Source organism: Lathyrus oleraceus, chromosome 7 (genome assembly GCF_024323335.1).
Source record: "Lathyrus oleraceus cultivar Zhongwan6 chromosome 7, CAAS_Psat_ZW6_1.0, whole genome shotgun sequence".
In the NCBI taxonomy this organism is placed as follows: Eukaryota; Viridiplantae; Streptophyta; class Magnoliopsida; order Fabales; family Fabaceae; genus Lathyrus; species Lathyrus oleraceus.
The window spans coordinates 244,873,617-244,879,777 of NC_066585.1; the positions used below are offsets into that span (position 1 = coordinate 244,873,617).

Below are 6,161 nucleotides of genomic sequence, written 5' to 3' on the forward strand. Positions count from 1 at the left end.
TATATATATATATATATATATATATATATATATATATATATATATATATATATATATATATATATATATATATATATATATATATATTAGTTTTAAAATAAGACAAAACAAAATTAAAATTTAATTGATAAAATAAAATCAAAATTATATTAATAAAATAAAATAAAATTACAACTAAATTAATAAAATAAAACTAAATAAAGTGAAAACTAAAAATTTATATAATAAGGTAAAATAAAAACATAAGAAGAACAAACCTCAAATAAAAATGAAGAAAAACGCTCAGCTCTCAATCTCAGTCTCCTCGCTTCAGCTCTCAAACCCGTATAGAACACTAACCTCTCAATCTCTCAATCTTCTTAGGAAGAACCATAATCTCTCCAGCTCTCAATCTTGAGAAGAATTCCTTGCGGTGAATCATTCAGAGAAGAACTAGAGAGAAGAACTCATTGCGTTTGTAATCCACAAGTTTGTAATCCTTTCTCCTTCATTCATCTAATTTTCATTCATTCATCTAATTTTGTTTATGTTTATTTAGATAATGGTGAGCACAAACACAGTCTCCTAAGTTCATCTCTCAATCTCCATTAATCACTCAATCTCCACCGTTTCTTCTCCAGGTATGAACAAGTTTCTTCTTCATTTGTATTTATCACCGTTTTCTACTTCATTTGTACCCTGGTTACACCTAATTGTGACATGTAATTTTTTTTTGGGTTGATAGGGTTTTTCAATATTGTTATTTAAAGTTAAAAATGTGGTGTTTTTAGGCATGATATGTAAGATGTTTTTAATCAGATTTTGCAATGTTGAATATTGTTTTTTCCCTCTTTTTCAAGTGCCCAAAGTTGATAATATTGTGGTAAACAATGGTATTGGAGAAGCTGCACAGAATGCAAACGGTTTGGACAAAGACCTGTTAACTCGGGCGAGGAATTATTTTGCCACCTTCAAGATCAGGGAAGGTTAACCACTTGGAAATTGCAAAAGTGAGCATTTAGTATTTAATTGAAATTGGCCAATGAATATATATTTTATGGGCATGAATGACATGATTATTTAGTTAAATTGCTTGACAGTTTATTTTATTGGCATGAATGCTTTGATTATTTAATTTAATTACTTGAAATTTTCTTTTATTGGCATGAATGAGATTGTTATTTAATTGAATTACTTGAAATTTTCTCACTTTTGATAATATTTAAAGTAATGTGGCTACTATTTGTTCAATTATCCTGTATAATGCATATTTGTTCACCATTTGTAAATGTTTGAAAGCTATTTGGATAGTATGTATACAAATATTCACATACACCTTCAATTACTTTGAAAGCTATTTGGATCGTTTCAATCATTTTAGAACAAAACTGCAATCGTGGTAGCTCCATTAGAACCCATATGATTGAATTCCCAGCTGCCAAAGTTGGTCTTCTAGTAGGAATAGAAGCTTTCAATGTATGCTATTTTATGCCACTTGTGCATGAGGTTTATGAAGCGCCAATCTACTGGATTCTTCAAATCCCTGACTGCAACTTATATTTTAATTTATGTTTGTTATATTCCTTGTGTTTGCTGATTACTTCATGGATTGTTGTTCATTATGAGTTGAAGAAATATGTTGCTTGCTTGAGAAACTTCGTGCTAGGTTTAATATATTTGATAGTTAGCGTTTTCCGTTGGTTCTTCAATTGTGAATTTCATTATACGGATAGTGATTTGTTTTTTTTAAGATTGGAATTGGGTTCTTTATTCTTTGATTGTCACTTGTATGTTAAAATGTTTAAGGACTACCACACAAATTTAATGATGTGTACTGCAAAACAGAGTGTTGCTGGTATGTTTGCTAATATGTTTCATCATTGTTCTATGTGCTTAGGTTGGATTTACTTGTTTAATGGAAGTTATGTTCCAAATTTGAACCCTATCAGAGGAAGTGCTAGGTTCAATAGCCAATATCCAACACTATAATTTTATTCAAATGAATATGTATTCACATTTATGATTTATCTAATGATATCATAGAAAATATGGACCAGATTCATGCCTTCTGCAATTTGTGTCGACTTCTTGTACTTGAAATAACATTAGTTGATTTTTTTTGAAAATATTTTTAGTTTATAGTTATGTTATCTTAATTCCCCAAGTCTCTATGCAACTTGAATTTGTTGAGGTTAAACTTAAACTTGGTTGGTTGCATTTGTTGTAGGTTTTATCTTAACATATAAGTGTACGTATATGCAAGCAATTTGTTGATTGGAAAGGGATCATGTCCCCATAAATGTTATTACTGAAGTGTAAATAATATGTAAGTTGTTTCCTCATTCTATCATCTTTGTGAAATGGTGACCAATTTCCATTAACTTTTATTTTTAATTTCAGATGAAATTAGAGTTGATTTTAAGAGTTTGAAAGATGAATTATAATATTGGACCCGAAGTTCTTCAAAATTAAATTGTGATTAAATAAAACTTTGTAGCATGTTATCCGAGTTAAATCATTACTAAATCTCAGAATTTGCTGGATATATCATGTCATGTGGTTTCATTAGCAGGCTTGCTTTTGATTTATGTCTGCATTATAGTCATTTCTTTTTTTAGTTTAGTTTAATAACTTTGCTGTGGATGGTTAGTATTGGGCAAATGTTGTTTTGTACTTGTAACATTAGGTGACTTTTTAAAACTTTCTTTTTCTCATTATATTGTACGAAAGTATCCCATCCAATATGTGTTGATTCGTAAAAATATTATATAGTTAAAGCAGGATCATTTGCCAATTTCATTACCCTAGACATTTCAGAATGGAATCCTTAGCATTATACTTTGCTGCTAACTTTAGATTTAATGAAGAAGACTTAAGAAATGGTAATTATATGATTAGGTGCTGAAGGAACTTATTTATATTCATTAGTACTAACACTTCATACTTCACACATTATCTTGGAAAAACATAGCAACATATATCATTTCCCCTTTCTTATCTCTTCCTTTTGTAGGAGATTTTTGGATTCTTTTGATATAATTCCATTTGCTATTTGCTATTCTAACCTGAGTTGATAATTGCTATTCTGCTAATTTCTATTCTAACCTGAGTTACTAATTGCTATTCTGCTAAGTCACCTTTGTCATCTAATTGGAAATTACTAGTTTTTTTTGGTGGAGGTAGTGCTTCATAGTTTTTTCCCTGTGTTGGTAAAGAAACTTCACATATTTTGCCATGTATGCTTTGTTTATGTTGCATTTCTTAGATGATTATATGTGTTCATGACATGTGCTAATTTTGTGCTTCTGAACTGGATGTTTGGAGTCTTATGTTTATGCTTTTGTTCGAAGAACTTTGAATTGGCATGGTTGTATGTTTTATATGAACATGAGTGGTCCTTGAGTGAGTTACTTAGAGTTATGAATGGGAAGTTGACATGACCTAAATCATCTCAAATCAAATTCAAGATATCCTTCATTTAAAGAAGAACCAACCACTTGCATTCCTAGGATTAATCATGAAGTTATTCAAGTGTTTCAAAGTCTTAATGACTGATTTTTCTCTGTCCCATTCATCCAAAAATAGATGATGAATTCGTGGATATGTATTATCAGAAGACAAGAAAGTGCAAGGATACGCACACCGCATATGGACCTTGGGTTTTGGGGTAGCTGCTAAGTCTAAACGGGATTGTAGGAAGTTGATCCTAATGGAATTGTTTTGTTGCATCAAGGAGATATATGGGAGTATTTGAGAATGGAGGATGAACTTTGAATTTGAACTAATGGGATTGTTTTGGGAGTTTTAATGTTGTCTGGTTATAACTGTTTGTGTTTATGCAAGTGTTTTTGTATTTTAATATGCAAGTGTTTGTGTTATGGTTATAACTTAGACTTTTATCTAATTATACTATTTAACAGAAGGCTGTTTTACTTTCTATATATTTTGCATGTGTTGTTTTTGCATTTGAATTTGGTTTGTATCATCTGATTTCTCTTTGGTGATTGAATTTCATTATGTGACTAAGAGTCTGTGTGTAATTTTAATGTCTTGGTTCATGAATGATTGCTTCAAATTGTGATTGTTCTGTGGAGGACTCGGTTCATTCTATACTTTTTTTAATAGTTTAAGTTTTAAGTCGTGTTTTTCGAAAAAGAATTCTTGATGCAATGTTTGTTTGTTCAAGTTGTCAAGGACATACGGGCATATTAGTAAAATGTTTGAGTTGTTCATATTGTACTGATTACCATCTTGTGTTGTACATGATGATTATCGGAACCGTTTGACACAAGCCACACAAAATGATAATAATGTGGATGGATTACAAAAGCTACAATTATGGAAAGAAGCTGTCGGCGGTAGGTCACGAGGCCGGTGTTACGGAACTGCCCGAATGACGGTCAACATACAGTATGGAGTATCTTGACACAAGTGACCGTTTCAAACCCGAATAGAGAAGCGGAGAGCCAAGCCATTGAGGCGGCTAGAGCTGAGGCTTCTAGAGCACGTGAAGAGGTTGCATTAGCTAATTCACATGCAGACGAAGCTAATGCACGTGCAAGCGAAGCTAAAGCCGAGACAAAAAATTTGAAAAGGAAATTTGAAGAATTTCATAAATAGATGTTTGCTTGGCAGTCGGGTCAGACGGGTCCTTCCATTTCTCCTTCTAGTGTCGATCCTAATACTTATGGTCATTACGATGATGACTTTGATGAGCAGTCAGTAGATCTAAAGGAAATGAGTGATAGATGTTGAGTCATATGCATTGTCTTTTTCTTAGTTTTTGAACTTGTTCAAATTCTTGTAGATTTTCACAAGTTTGATATTTTGTGTTAGTATTTTGATTTAACTTTGACATCTTTATGTAGTAATATTGTGGATGGACACAAGTTTAATATATTGTGTCAATATTTTGATGTAACTTTGACATCTTAATTAAAGTAGCAATATCGTGGATTTACACAAGTTTGTTATCTTGTGTTAGAATTTTGATGTGATAATATATCAATGAATAGTTTGAAATTAAAAACATGTTTCGGTAAATTTCATGTAGCAAATAAATTTGGTTTTAAATAGGTTTACATTAAAAATAAAATAAAACCCAAAAACAAAACACTAGAGGCGGCTATAATCGACGCTATAACACAATTATAGGGTTATAGCGGCTACCATAATCGACGCTACAATGTAAAATAGAAAACTAGAAAACCTCTAGCGCCGATTATTAGCAACACTGTAATACACGATTATTGATATGTAGTGGTTAATACGGCCTCTGTTAATTCAATAAAGTCAACCCTAGTGTCTCTACTAACCGATGCTAACTGGCCATAGTTAGACAAGGTTGTCACTTAGAATCGACGCTAACTCATTGAAGAGAATATTTAAGTGTCGCTTTAAACCCCCGTTATGTGAAAGTTGTCGTCGATAATAGCTGACACTATAGGTAAAAAATATTACAAAATAGCGTCGATTGTTGTAATTTTAGTGTCAGCCTAGTGTTTTTCAAGCCGACACTAATGGTAGCGACGACTCGTCAGTATGTTATGCTTCCACCTTTAGGGTGTCCGCGCCGTCCTTGACGCTAAGTCGTAGCTAACATATTGTAACGTCGATTTTTAGTCTTTTAGAGAGGGCTTTTAGCCGATGCTAAAATGAAATTTTCTTGAAGTGTTAGAAGACAAGAGTCCGCGTAATAAGAGACGTGTCGGATTCTGAAGAGTAACCGTTGTTGACAATTATTAATGTACTTACAATATAAGTAGATTTCGTTTTTTGAAATAGGATTCGCATTTTCATTTTTTTCCTATAAAATTCACATATCCGAGTTACAAAGATCAATAATTTGTGAGAAATGTATGAACGTATATTCCACTTTTAAATTCAAAACATTTTTAATCAATTGCATTTGTTCTTCATTATCTTCATTTACTTTATCCAGTTTTCAATACTTTTGCATTTATTTCTTTCAACTTGTATTCAATTACTTTAAATTCAAACATAAACATTACAATAATATTACACTTTTCTCAAATATTTCATATAAAGTGTCCTTATAATTTTTTCTAGTTTAATTCTTTAAATGAACTAAAATTTAATTTACTAAAAACACCAATAAATACATGGTCAGTGCCATGAGCAACTCATTTATTTGGAGCCTTTTTGTTGTTTGTGGTATAGTT

The 6,161-nt window shown here is 31.4% G+C and overlaps 1 long non-coding RNA gene across 2 annotated transcripts; it reads left to right on the forward strand.

Moving 5' to 3' along the window:
- The first annotated feature begins 262 nt into the window (after window positions 1-262).
- LOC127106152 (uncharacterized) lies at window positions 263-4,900 on the forward strand. 2 transcript variants are annotated; one of them, XR_007795298.1, is made up of 4 exons: window positions 263-468; window positions 539-620; window positions 840-989; window positions 2,207-4,900. It is a non-coding gene; the product is annotated as an uncharacterized LOC127106152 (long non-coding RNA). The 2 variants fall into 2 exon arrangements; XR_007795299.1 differs by having other exon boundaries at window positions 263-457.
- The last annotated feature ends 1,261 nt before the right edge of the window (window positions 4,901-6,161 follow it).